The sequence below is a fragment of the Mus musculus genome, chromosome X (genome assembly GCF_000001635.26).
Source record: "Mus musculus strain C57BL/6J chromosome X, GRCm38.p6 C57BL/6J".
NCBI lineage: Eukaryota > Metazoa > Chordata > Mammalia > Rodentia > Muridae > Mus > Mus musculus.
Window position 1 is genome coordinate 143,054,924 of NC_000086.7, and position 13,724 is coordinate 143,068,647.

Genomic DNA, 13,724 nt, shown 5'->3' on the forward strand with positions numbered 1-13,724 from the left:
AATAATTTCCAGCTAGACCAAAGAATTAAAAAATCAATCTTTCTTATTATCAGGTGAGGGGCCTTAGATTAAATGCATAGTGTCACCCCTACCAAACAAAAATCAGAGGAGGGCTGAGTTTGAGGACAGTCTGAGATACATAAAAGCAGTCTCAAAAGGGGACTTTAAAAGACCAAATATCAAATTAGATTATAAAATATCAAAATTTTAGAAGCTAAAAAGCAAAAGCATAGGAGAATATTTAAGTATTTTGAAGTACACAGTTCCAGCAAATTCAGCAAAGAAACTTCAGGAGTTGCAAAGAAAAGATAATGACAGAGATTTATTATGTAGAAATTCAACAACTTAAAAATATGTATCATAAAACCAATAACCACAAAATGATGGCACCAGTAGTAAAAAAAAATAGAGGAAAAGATGATAATTTTTGAAATAAGGATAAAGATATGAGGAATGAGAGGACTTAGTAGTTATAAAATTGCACTGATACTTGATGCTGGTTGGCTAGAGCTAAGAAATTAGCAGTGATTATGAAGAGACCAGCATCACTGAGGTGAAATCTTCTGGGAAGTGTTTTCTGGAAGCACAAATAAGCTGTGTTCCAGAGATAGCCAAGGTTGTACCTCGTGCTGCGGCTGGACTTGGTAATGTGTAAGAGTCACCCGGGTGGTACTGGCTTTGAAAGCGTGAAAGGGTCATGAAGAACAGCTGAGGCTTGGCCTGTGAGAGGTTATGGAAGGCCACTGGTGAAGGTGCAGCCTCAGTTGTAGTTGACAGCCCAGGACTGAAGGGATCATGCAAAGAAGTTGAGGCTTGGCAACATGCAGAGAGCCTATGAGAGGCTATTGGTGAAGCCTAGTTGCAGCAGAAGAACCCAGCATACTGGAGATGCCAGTACCATGGGATGATCACCAAGAACAGAAGCGGCAGTGGAGTGGATCAACCTGAGCTTAGAGTGCTACAGAGGGCAGAGCTGGAGAAGTGACGCCTATGACAGAGACCAGAAGGTCATGTGTGGATCCCAGACATTGGACAGTTGGAATTTGATTTTGCTTTGCTTTCATTGTGACTGTGCCCTGAATTTTCGCTCTTGAAGTAAGAAAGTGATTGGTTTTATTTTTATTTTACTGGAGGTCACAATGGACAGACTATGAGTTTTAAAAGCCTTCTGATTTTAAAAGAAATTGGCTATTCTAAGGGGACTAAAATATTAATGTGTTTGAATTTGTAAAGACTGTAGGACTTTTAAATTATCTATGTTTTTAATGTGAGATCTTGGGGATAAATAAAAAGGAAAGGTTGTGGCTTAAGAGTGATGTGTTTGTGTGTCAAGTTGACAAGGGGTCAGTTGTACTGCCTGGTTTTGTGTATCAACTGGGCATAAGAGAGGGAGGAGCCTCAGGTGAGGAAATGCCTCCATGAGATCCAGCTTTAAGGCATTTTCTCATTGGTGTTCAGGAGTAGAGAGTGCAGCCCTTGGTGGGTGGTGCCATCCCTAAGCTGATGGGTCCTGGGTTCTCAGGCTGAGCAAGGCATGAGGAACAAGTCAGTAAGCAGCACCCCTTTGTGGCCTCGTCATCAGCTCCTGTCTCCAGGTTTCTGCTCTTGTCTGAGTTCCTGTCTTGAGTTCCTTCAATGATGACTATGATCTGAAAGTGTAAGCCCAATAAACTGCCCCCTAATTGCACTGAAATGAAAAAAAATATCTTACAACTTTGGTATGGCTAAGTCAAAAACAAAAACAAAACAAAAACAAACAAACAAACAAACAAACAAAAACCAAAAACCAAAGGATCGAGCAGAGTATAAGAGGCAGGCTAGTCATTGGGATACCAAGTTATGATGGCGTTATAGCCTCTTAAACCCTTTATAAATTGAACACATCATCAATAGAAAATGCAGTGGATATACTTATCACACCGAGCATCATTGCTTAACAACCCAGTACACTGGAGAGTACCAGTTGTGCCACTCACCATCATATACCTGACTGGGGAACCTGCTGCTGCCCAGCATTGTGACAGAGTAGGGAGCAGTGTATCACTAGCCCAAGAAAAGATTCCCATTCAAAGTTGGAAAGATGGCTTCTAGGTTTCTGTAGAATGTGTATGACTTTCACACAGGTTGTATTGAAAACCACAGTGAAACTATGGTGAGTCAGTCCTGTCAATATTATTTGTGAGAGCTCTATTACAAGAAGTGCCCTCTTTCCTTTAGCCCATCTACAGCGATGTGAAATTGCACAGGTGATTATTTGCTTGCTTATTATCTACTTCCCATACATTCAAATCGACTTCATGAAGGATGAGATTTCACTTCGCCACTACCATAGTCCTTGTGCTAGGATAGTGCCTGGTATTTGAGAAAGGAGTGTTGAGGGAATGGATGAGAGAGCTCTTGTAGATTATTGTAATACCGATACGCAATCTACTAGCAGTATACTAAAAAAAAAAAAAACACAGCAAAAATAAAAACACACAAAAAATTTTTATGCCATTTGAAAAGGTACGTAAAACACTAATAATTAAGAGATGCAAATTAAGACAGCGTCAAGGTGATTGACATGCCATTTTCATCTTTCAAATGGGCCAAATTAAAAAAAAAAGTTGCAAAAGCCTAGGCTTTGTGAGGATGTGGTAACAACAAGCACACCCACGTACGCGTGGTGCACATCTGAATAAGAACAACTTCCAGATGGAAATGTCATACTGTCAAAATTCTCCATGTTAAGTATTGCTTGCTCACTAAAAGATTACTTGTAAACAGACATAAAATCGAAATAACCAAAATGGCCATGCATGGTGGCGCACGCCTTTAATCCCAGCACTTGGGAGGCAGAGGCAGGTGGGTTTCTGAGTTCGAGGCCAGCCTGGTCTACAGAGTGAGTTCCAGGACAGCCAGGGCTACACAGAGAAACCCTGTCTCGAAAAACCAAAAAAAAAAAAAAAAAAAAAAAAAAAAAAAAAAAAAAAAAAAAGAAAGAAAAAGAAAGAAAGAAAGAACCAAAAATGATGTGAGTAACGATTTGGTTAACTCATTATAGCATATCTAAATAGCACAGTCATACACTTTTTTGTGATTCCAAGGAAGAACTTGGGCTTGGGGGCTAGGGAGATGCCTTGGTGGGCAAAGTGCTTTGCCACTCAAGTACAAGGATCTAAGACTGAATCTCCAGAACCAAGGTAAAGCAGATACCCTAGGTTACTCTGTGGCTGCCACACATATGTTGGGGTACACATGTGCCCACACATACATGAACACACACAATTCATATATATATATGTATATAAAACTTGGGCTCCATTATTATCACACTGCCTTTATGTTGAAGATGTTTCTAAACACAACTTGATTTTCTCACCACCAAAAACGGGGAGAATTGTCATAAATCTCCACCATGAGGTTATGAAGAGCAAATGAGACAGTGCTCACAGTGGATGCTCTGGTGACAACTAGCACGGAGCAGCTAGCTAATAGTTGCTATCCAGGTCTATTCTAGTTAGACTACGATTGGTGACAATGACAGCATCTCCCCAAATAAGGACAAGCTTGATCTTTGTACATGGACAGGCAGAGATGCTCAATAGAGCATTGTGACAAAAATCACATTGTAGGCTATGATTTCTGTTAAGGCTATTGCACGAACAGCTCTTGCTTTTGGCAAACAGGCTCCAGGAGATAGATTTTCACCTTAGTAATGATTAGACTCCTTTGAGACAAGCATGTGTTAGTTTTATAATAAACAAAAGATGTAAAGAGGGGGACAAAATCTCCATTTATAACTTCAAGGACAGTTAATCCCACCAGGCTTCACATCCCCCTGTCCTTGGCTACAGCCCAAGTGCTAAGCCTTCCTGTCCTTGGCCCGTTCTCTCCCCTTCATCCTCCCACTGCACCCCCGACCCATCGAATTCCCCACTACTGCCCCTTTCCACTCCTCTCAGTGCCCTCTAGAAGTGTCACCCCACAATCGACTCCCTGTTTACTCGGGATAAACTTTCCTACACAACAATCTTAGGTCTGCCTTCCCTTCTGGAAGTGCTGAAACCTGAGTCGCGCCACCGAGTTCACAGCTTTGCAGGCAGCGCCCTCTAGTGGCCACTTCCCGCACTCCTCCACTACAGGCACCCTGGGGCTGGGAGGTGGGGTCTGTGCTCCAGCTTCCCCTGTCTGCTTCCAGATCGTTTAGTTCTCCATCCTCCGCCAAGAACTCCTCCTTCTAATGCCATCTGGCTACAGCACCCTCTTCTCTCCTCGTCGGCTCTTCTTTTTGGTCAACCCCCCACTCCCACATTCAAGGAAGAGTTCAACATCTGGCTCACTGTCTTCTTCTCCACCCCAAGTCCTGACATCAATATTGGTGAGTTTAACATCCATGGTCCATGTGCGGGACACACCTCCCTTGTAGCCTTACCATGCTTCATCATCAGCTAGAACCTCCTCCATCCACATCCTGTCTGCTGACCTCAAAGCTCCTCTCATTACCTCAGGAGGTTTGCCAGGCGTTTGCAGCTCCTCCATCCATGTTCTCATTCCATCAAACCCTCTTACCTTACTTGCTTCCCCCTTCATTCTCGAAAATCACCAACGGTAAGAACATTAGTGAATATCTATGTGCCAGACACATAATAAGCTTATGATGCCATCATTTCTATATTTTAATGCCATCCTCACAATCATTGTATGAGACAGCTATTGTTGTTCTTTATAAAATGAGATTGCTGGGGATCAGAGAGGTTGAGTGACTTACCTAAAGTCCAACAGTCAGGTTGCGGCAGAAATGAGATTGGAGGCTGCGTGCTTCAATCTAACTCAAGGAACACGGACTTCAAGATTTTGCCTATTTTGACAACTCCTTCGTCACATCCATGAGGCAAAATCCAAAGTCTGGATAAATTTAACTGATCGTCTCCTCCTTGACAGAGGAAGCTGGATCACTTTGTTAATTAGTCCCAGTAGGAAGTCACAGTTTCCCACCTCTGTGGGGCCCTTGGCTCATCTAAAGAATCCTCAGTAGTTGTCCTGACAATGGCATTTTCAAACTTTCTCCACTGCCCTCTGGAGTGAGATGGTCTTGTCTCAGCCACTTCCATGCTTAATAGTGTAGCAGGCTTTAAGGAAGGGTCAGGAGAAGGACAGAGAGGATGAAGGGAAGTAATAGTGCCATGGATTGAGCGTCTCCTATAACAAGCCTCTGGGACAGGTGCTTTGCCTGCAGCATCTTACAGAATCCTCCTAGCAGCTCCACAGAGAGCGATGTTGTTGTGATTCTTACTGTACAGAGAAGGAGACAGAGGCACAGAGAGGTGAAGCGCTTGCTCGGGGGTGGGGTGGGGGTGGCGGAGGCGGGTGGAGATATGGTTTGTAAGTAGAGAGGTCACAAAACCCTTCATCTTGAGAGATTACTGTGATTTGTCCTCCGTTAACTGTTAACTATCTCACACCCTCCAGTCTGGCTGCAAGCATATTGCTCGGACCACCTTCCCAAAATGAGCATCTTCCTGCTCTTCCAAACCATTGCCCAGCCTTCCCGATGCCCAAGAAATCTTTGATCTTGCCACCTTTCTTTCTTACTACACCCATTGCCACCTCCCTAGAACAGGATTACTTTGGGCTACCCAACAACACCCTGTTTTCCTCTGCCCTCCACCCTTTCCTGTCTTCAGTACTCCTTTCCAGTCTCCCTTAAATGCACCTCTTCTGTGCTTTTATGCAGTATTTACACATTGATTCCAGCATCCTGTCATTTCCCGCTGACTTTTCTTGTTTCCTTCAATAAACAGGGAGCCGCTTAAAGGTGGGTACTGTGCCTTTGTTAACTCAGTACTCTCCAGGGCATAGCACTCGGGGCTGCTTAAAACCCATGTTTGTTGACTGACTGACTGAATGAATGAATGGAGTGAACGAGGGAGAAGAAAGCCCTCACTTGGAAAGTTTAGTGACATGAGCTGTATGGTATCTGGCTCTTGGCTGGAGTTGCTGCAGTTTTTCCTTATGACTACAGTGCTGTAAAAATATGTCTGCACGTGGATAAAGACTGCAGGAGAAGTTTTCCACACAAATTAAGAGTTGTGTTAGCGTGGTGAGTTGATGGATGTTTTTTTATTTCCCTTCCTGTTTGCAAAATGTTCTTTAGCACGACTTTGCGAGTGCTTTGGCCAAGTGGCCGACATCATAGAAGCAGGAGTCTGGGGCTGTCATGGAGGGATCGACAGTCAATATGTATTGATGCCCACTAGACTCTCCTCCTGGGTTCTGGGTGCCGTGGGGAGACAAGTGGGTAGAGGTGGCTCATCCTGACTCAGGTTCACATGTCCAGAAACCTTGCCAATTTTGTTGGATTTGCTGGAATAAAATGAGAACTTTCAAGAATTTTCCAAGCTCCTGGGTTGAGGTATTTTTTTTTCCTCTCCTAAAGTTGTGCAGCAAACAAAGATGGCTTTTGTTTGCAGTAAAACACTCATTCCTTCAATTTTATATTGCAGAGTGACTTCTGCTGCTGGGGTGGTGCTGGTGGTGGTGGTGCTGGTGGTGGTGGTGGTAGTGGTGGTGGTGAGGTTTGCTAAACAGGAAAACGAACTGCCCATACTTGGTTGGTACAGAGGTGACTGAAATGTTTTCCCTCTTTCTGGCTCCTGAATAACATGTTTAGGAATTTCATTGGCAAAATGATGAAATTGTTCATTTACTGTGGCAGGATTTCCAAAGCTACATGCCGTGAGTTAACCCAGAAGAAAAGGGGGAAAAATCGGGGTGGCAGTTCCCAAAGATTCAGCGGATGAGTGCTCTGCTTTTATTGGGTACTTCCTCACCCGCACGCACGCCCGGCACTGCTGGCATTGTGCTTGGGAATGTGGGGGTACCTCATTTAAACCCTGGAGTGATGTTTTCCTGGAGATTCTCCTTAGCCCCATGTTAGAGACTGGAAAACTGAGCTTCAGATTTTACTTGGAAATTCTGAGACCAGGGTTCAAAGGCCAGCTCAGCTGGCCATCTTTAACCATTTGGCAACCTTGCCTCTCCACGAGTGTACCCGTAGAGGAGCTGCGGTATACATTTATCTTTTCAGTTAACAAACAGTTTAGTGTTTCCCATGTGCCGTGCATGTGGCCAGGGTTTTATAAACACTAGTTCATTTAGTCCTTAAAGCCTGTGTGAAGTACTATTATTAATTCCATGTGAGTGGTGGGATCACAGAGGCAGAGAGGTTAAGTCACTTGCTAGGGATCAGGAAAGCTAGCATGTGACGAAGCCAGAGTCACCATCTAGTCTGCCGTGTTCTAGGGTCTGCTTCTTAACCTTGATCTTGTGTTGCATAACACATAGGTTCCTCTCCAACACACATCCCCAGCCTGTACCTTTCAACCAGGGTGGGGGCGGGGTGTCTTGCAGAGTGGGGGTGGGGGTGGGGGATGGTAAATGCCATCTTCTGTACCAAGGCAAGAGTGGCCTTAGCGGCAGGTAGCTTCTGTGAATAAGGACTGGGCTCGGATTGGAAGTGGAGTGTTCAGTTTTCAGAGCTGAGCCTCTCCAAAGCTTGGTTCCACAGATAAAGAAGAGGTCCTTCACCAGAGCCCTTCATGGATTGAACTGGTGTGATTTTTCAGTGTTTTAAAGGCAAGGCGGGCTTCATTTGCGGCTTGCTGGGCTCCTGAAGGGCTTTTGGTTTGTCTCCTCTTTTTGTTTCAACGCGAGACGCCAAGATAGTGCCTTTCCAAGGTAATTTGCATAAGGTACACAGGGAGGGAGAGTGGCCTTCCCTCCCCCTCGGCTCACACCTCTCATTCCTACCTTTCCCAACAGGCCCAGTCACAGCCTTGTTCCCTAGAGCCAAGCCTAGACAATGGTGGCAGCTCGGCTGGATGGAGGAGGAGGAGTAGTAGCAGGCCCAGCCCACCAGCTTGAAAGCTTCATCTGACAGGGGAGGAGGCACATCTGGTTTGGGTTTTCAATTCAATTCAACAATGATTTATTGTAGGCCTGCCAGCTGCAGAGGTTCTGGGCTCAGCTAGGCGGCAGAGATTCGAAGATCAAGAAAAATCTTGTCTGTGCCCTTAAAGGAGTTTGCTGGGTCCTACAGCTGTGTAGACCCGGGAACAACTTTTATGGGACAAACTCGCCTTGCGTCCGTGTTGCCTTTGAACCTTCCCAACATGGTCTGTGATGGGGAAGGGTTTTTGGTTACTTCCACTTTACATGTGAGGAAAGTGGGCCTCGGAGAGGAAGTGACTGGCCCAAGGTCATGTACTTAGGAAGTGACCACACCAGCCCTGGAACCTAGGCGAGACTGCTTCTCAAGTTTGCAGTTTTAACTGTTCATTTGGCTCCTTCCCAGAAACAATGAAGACGACACTAAGTACTTTTTTGTGTGCTCTGGAGGTCCTGTCCTGGGCTGAGAAGGCTGTGGATGTCCTTCCTTGGGTCACCTGGCCCATTGAGGCTGTTGCTGGCATTCTCTTTTTCAGAGCATGGATGTTATTTTGGGAAGAGATGGAGCTGAGATCTGGAACTGGGTTATTCTAGTTCATCGATGTGTATCACAAACGCCATAGAAGGGAGGAAGGGTGCTTAGGGCTCAGCTGGGAGAGCTTCATAGCTCTCCATGGCTTTGGCTTTTATGGGCAAATAGATATTCGTACAGGTAGTTTTGGCAGAGACCGTTTTCTGGTCAGAAGGAATGTTATGAACAAGAGGCTCAACGTGATGAACACATAGCATCATGACTGACAGGCTACTTTGTCCCTGGACTACCTTCTGTGTACACGGTGCCCCCAGATATTGTCCATCTCTTTGTCGAGATGATGATCATGCCCTTCTGTTACGACCAGGTACTCAATCCAGAAAAGCTTTTCAGAGGACACACGGTCATGCTATTGTCCGTGAGCCTCTCTCTGTGTACAAAGGCTTCTGCCAAGAGAGCAGCTAGAAGAAACACAAAAGAAGGCTCTCAGTCCTTGAGCATGTGATGGGGGCCCCCGTGTGGTTGGGGAGACAAGATACACACCCCGGAAAGAGCAGCAGCCAGCCTAGGCAGTCAGCAATCTGGACCAAATGAGTTTTCCCAACTGTCAGATTTCAAGGAGAGCTGGGAGGTGCCTAGAGGAGGAGGCCTCTCCAAGGGGGTGGGTTTGGGCTACAAGGCGTGGATGCAGAGGAAGGCAGGCGAGCTGAAGACCGGGTGGGGCTACCAGTGTGGCTAGGCTGGAGGCTTCTGCAGAGGTCTCTGTTTTCCAAACTGCTGCTGTCCCCATCTATGTCTTGACTTTCAGGAGTTTGTTCCAGGAGATGAGACTCGATGGGATCACAGAGAGCCCTTGGGAGCTGGGAAATAGGGCTGGGTACCTGATATTCCTGATCCCTCCAATTTTCTACACTTAGCCTCAATTCCTGGCAGCTCCCCCAGCTGCTGAATTGTATGTGTATGTGTGAGCGGTATTTTAAATTAAGCAGTGAGTGCTTTCAGCTCATCATAAACATGCTAAAAAGCTTCGGCCCCAGCCTGAGCCCACCCCCGCCCCTTGCACACAGGCAGCAGCTGGGGCCACTCGACCCCACACTCTAATGCGCATTGCCTATGACTCACCACCACTACCAACAACAACAAAAAAAGACTGTATGTTTCAGTCTCCCTGGGTAGCTGATTCCTAGTTCTGGTGGGAAATCTCACTTCGAATTTGGAAAGCAAAGGGCCTGAGCCCCGCCCTACTGGCTGAGCTGTCTGCAGTATATGGAGCGCCTACTGTGTGCGAGGCATTGTGGGTAAGTCTATTAATCTTTCCGGGCTTTCTCAGCTTCAATATGCATGCAGTCTTCTTGCTTGTTTTACCTCCCTGCCAGGGACCATTATTGCACGCACGACACTGGTCTTTCAGTTAGTTTCTGGAACACTCCCAAAGTCTTTTCCTGCCCCAGGGCCTTTGTGCATACTGCTTTTGCCTGGATTGTCTTTGCTCTTGCTTCTGGCATGGGAGGATTCATCTTAACCTTTGGTTCTCAACTTTGTAATGTTACTCTAAAGATGAGGCTTTTTTTCCCTTTCTTGCTAGCAATAGTTATCTCAGTCCCTTCTTAATATTTCTTAATCGTTATCTCTCTGGGTATTTTGCCTGTTTATATTGTCTGCTTATGGTATGTTTCACCCATTTGGAATGAAACCTCTAAGAGGCCAGGGGCCTTGTCTCCATGCCTTAGCAATGTGCCCCCTCTCATCTAGAATGGTGTTTGGCACATAGTAGGCTGACATAAACAAAACCATCTGGGAAATATTTTCTCTCTGAGACTCTTGCCAGACATATGGTTGCTGAGGGAAAGATCATGGCAGATCTGTGTCATTCCATATGAAAGAAAAAAAAAAAAAAGAAGAAGTAGGACTGGATGGGAGGAGTTTGTTGAAAACAATTCTGTTTTAGAAACCGGTCCTTAGAGTCTCATCCCTAGACACAGTCTTATGAAATTAAACAAAAGGAATAAAAAGCATAAAAAAGATCACTTGTTTTTATTGGGTGCTTAGTGTGTGCCAGGAACTGTTCTCAGTTTCTGTACCGATTATCTCATTTAATCCCCATAATAAGCCAGCCACGTCAGGTCCTATTATTAGCCCCATTTAACAGATGAGGGAATTGAGGCTCTAAGGGGAGAAGCAAAGTGCCTAAGGCCACGTAGTTATGGAGAGGCAAACCCAAAAGATGAACAGTCAGAGCAGTGTGTGACTTAAATTCTCCACACCCCTTGAAGCCCCCATACCACCGTAGCAAGTGTGTCTCCCAGAGCGTGAGCAGAATTCTACATTTCTTTCTGTGGTGGGGGTGGCACCCAGGGCCCTGTGCCCATTGAGCATGCAGTATACCACTAAGCTCCCTTGTCTTTGACAGCAATGTTTCTTTTTTCTTTTTCTTTTTTTCAACCTGGCTGTCCTTCTCATGGACTTGGAGCTTCCCGAGTCCAGCGACTGAGATTTCTTCCAGTTCCCCTGAACTTGTTCCAGAATAGGTCCCGTCAATATTTGTGGATGGAATGAAACCTCATAAGGGAGTGAGTGGGTCGCTGTTACCTTCTTTTCTTCGGGCTTCGGCATTACAGGTTTCTGTTTATTTCCCTGGTGCAGGGTAGCACTGGGGACCAAAGTGGTCTGGGGGAAGGAGTCTCTCTGACCACAGGGTACAAGGAGCACCAGTTCTGCTTAGGCCAACCTGTGTTTTTAAGAGCACAGTGCTTGATCCAAAGGATTTCATTTTGTCGTCAGTCTAAAAAGTGGCCGGACCTGTTTAGGACTTAAACAAACTTTCAGTGTTCAAATCCTATCTCAAATCCTTTGCAGAACTACGCAGGGTGTGGGGAGGCAGAGAGAGGGGAGGTATAAATAAACAAATACCCACAAACTGGCTGGCTTTTTAAACAGAATTTGCTTCAATCAGTGCTGTGCCTCCGTCGTGAGAACAAGTGGGAACTTTCATACTGAATGGTTTTAGCCCCCCCCCCACTCCCCCTCCCCGGCCAGATGAATGGCAGTTTTTGGCTGGGGAGGCAGGTTTCCAATCCCAGCCCACAGTTAGCTGCCCTACTGTGCCCCATCCATCACACACAGGGCTCTGAACGACACACCCAGTCGTTGTATCTGCTGCTCCAGGGCTCTCAGAAATAATTGGGTCATTGTTTCATTACACTAGCGAGAGGGCTGCGAGCCCGTTCGGATTATGTCACTGATATTTTCGTGAAAAGGCAATCATGATATGCTGTTCATTGAACACAGCTGGGAATGCAACTCCGTTATTATTTGAGGTCCTCCACCGTTGCTAAATAGCCCGGCCACTGTGAATGCATCTCCGTGTTGCTTGCTTGCCTGGCACCTTTGCAACACCTCCTCATGCGTTGAAAGCCCAAGCAGGATAGAACTTTGTTCCCTTAGCTTTCCATGTGCAAAGGAGCCATGCACTGTCTAGTGGCAGAAGGCTGGAAGCCAGGGTTGTTTGGCCTTTAACTGCTGACTGGAGCCAAGGACAGTGCTGGCTCAGGAACAGAGAGTGTTGGTGATATTTGTGGGACAAGATTCGGCAGATAGGTCATACATCAGGGTTCAGCTGTGCCTTCTCGTGAGTGCTAGTGTCAGCAGAGCCTGGGCCTTCCTTGTAGTGGCTGTGAAACTTGAGCCAGTCAAGAATATTTGTGCTTATCAGCAAATAGCCTTGCAAATTATTCTTCTAAATAGGGACTTTATTTGTTTGGATTATAGAAGCATAAACAGAGGCCAGGTTTGGATGCTATCTTTCTTATTACAGCCCATCAGTTTCCCTCTCCTACTGCTGCGCTAGCTGGAATTTTAGGGCATGTGGCCATTACCATACTCTTTAAAGGAATCTGTGGTAGGCACCTGTCCATTCCCCTTCTGGCTTCAGTGTTTGCCAAACCAGCACTGTAGCCTTGCCAGCCACCTTGAGGTGTGACAGCCAGAGCTGGCTTGATAAAGCAAGTTTGCCAAAAGGATGGAGTGGCTCAGATGCAAATCTTCAAGTCCCAGTCACCATAGCTCTAAAGAGCTCAGATTCCTGAATGTTTGTTGGCAATTGACTCCAACCACTTTGCCTTCAAAGCATTTTGGACTTCGTTTTGTTCCTGGTTTCTGCTTTGGCTCTGTCTTTTCTTTCTGGCTGTAGTTTGTTTCCCTTTCTGTAAAATGGGGTTCCTGCTAGGAGCAAATAAGAAAACACAGGTCTGGCATGGAGTAAGTGCTCAATAAATGGTAGCTGTCAACTCCTTTGCCCTGTCCAGACTGCTTCTGGCTCTGTTCTCTGTATTTCTAATAGTGGCCTGGATCAGGGCCTATTAACATTGCTGATTGGCAGCCTAGGTCATCTGCCCCTCAGACAAGTTGGGCGTTCCTCTCTGGCAGCATTCTGTTGTCATTACCTGTCGCTGTAACACACTCACTGTTAACCACACGTGGACGTCTGCCAGCTGCTGACATTAACCTATCAAATCCTGGTACCTAATAAGTTTGCAGACAGGAATTTGCATGTCGGGGCCAAATATAAGACTAGGAGGCAAAGCTATATTTACTTTCCCTTTCCCAGTTGTGAACAGATCACCCATATTCTGGTTAAAAAAAAAAAAAACCCAACAGATGTTTCACACCCATGACTACAATGCAACTTAGTAAATAATTGATTACAAAGAGCAGAGTGCTTTAGTAATCAGAAATGTAACCTCCAGGTCACTTCTCAATTCCCTAAAAGTGGCTACTACATGGGTAGTTTTCGTTTGAAAAGGACGGTCTTGTTTGTTATGAAAAATGGGTTTTAATTGGGAAGATCATGAAGCACTTATATATTCTAGGGGCGGGGGTTCTGATTGCCTTACATTGCAGGGAGTTCAGATAGTGGAGAAGATAACTCACCTGCTCTTTTGAAACTGCTGCTTAAGCACCTTGGCAGATGGCCAATCCAAAAATACAGACACAGACACACACAAACACAGACACAGACACAGACCACACACACACACACACACACACACACACACACACACACACACACACACACACACACACATTGAGACAGGCAATGCAGGAATCTTGACAGCTTATAAAGGTTCGTGCCCAAACAAGAATAGGGTAAGGGGGAAAGCACAGAAGAGAAGACAAGACAAGACTTTTGGCGGCCTTGGTTTTAAGCTAACGCCATCGCACACAAATCTTGTTCCCTATATGGTCAAAGAGGACAGAAGATGCG

General features: G+C 45.6%; 1 protein-coding gene across 2 annotated transcripts in view; it reads left to right on the forward strand.

Annotated features, from left to right (window-relative positions):
- The first annotated feature begins 3,352 nt into the window (after nt 1-3,352).
- Rtl9 (retrotransposon Gag like 9) overlaps nt 3,353-13,724 on the forward strand; it is a 47,055-nt gene continuing 36,683 nt past the window's right edge. The window contains exon 1 of one of the 2 annotated variants that reach the window (XM_011247808.2): nt 3,353-4,360. The gene's annotated coding sequence lies outside the window, so the exon portion shown is untranslated. Of the gene's footprint in view, nt 4,361-9,162; nt 9,760-13,724 lie in introns of those variants that run through there. The other variant, XM_011247807.2, reaches the window with a different exon arrangement.